Raw genomic sequence first — 816 nt, 5'->3', positions numbered from 1 at the left:
TCAATCCAGTTTCCTTTGTTCGACGGTTCCACGTAAAATATCCCGAATGTCATTATTTAGGCAGGTAGTAAGTTCTGTAAGGGGTTAAAAAAATCCCCTGCAGGGATGATTTCTCCAGATTTGGGATGGCACTACGCGGTTTCCACTAGTATTGACCCGCTCTATTCTCCTTGACCGAGCTTCAATGAGTGAATTGAATTCAGAGCTCAGCATGTATAACAGTGTTAAAGTATTTAAGGGCGGAATAATCCTTTCAAAGTACAAAGAAACACGACCACTATTGGACTGTTAAACCTCCTCACTCTACTGCAGGCATTAAAGGACTACTGAATGCTTGTTACCTTACCACTTTGCTTGCAAAACAGTAGAATCGAGTTCTACAGTAATAATGAATGTCCTGAAACTACAGGTGCCACCCAGCACATCCGTCATGCAGATTCAACACGAGAATGACGTGTCCTAGCTCAAGAGTCCAGTCCGTTAGATTAAGTGATTTGTTGGGAGGATATGTTACAGTGCAGAGTTTTCCTACGGACGTAAATGCATAGGATACAAATCAGTCCAACACTACAACAAACAAGCAATACAAAAAAAAATAATTGAAAAAAACAGATCACAGAAACTGCGATCGAAATAAAAGTCTTGGTCGTTGGCACTGGGGTTGGAGCGTGTTGGTGACGGAGAAGAAGCAGGGGAGTAAAATGGCTAGTCATACGCTGATAGATTTTTATGTTGGTTCATGTTTTTTTTGTTTGTCGATCCTACAGCTTTGATAACAACAAAGATGGGGGCAGAAATAGACCCACCCGACATTCT

The sequence above is a fragment of the Cebidichthys violaceus genome, unplaced genomic scaffold, assembly GCF_023349555.1.
Source record: "Cebidichthys violaceus isolate CVI_PGR_0920_01 unplaced genomic scaffold, fCebVio1.0.p SCAF_41, whole genome shotgun sequence".
Lineage (NCBI taxonomy): Eukaryota > Metazoa > Chordata > Actinopteri > Perciformes > Stichaeidae > Cebidichthys > Cebidichthys violaceus.
Note: the sequence above shows the minus strand (reverse complement) of the source record.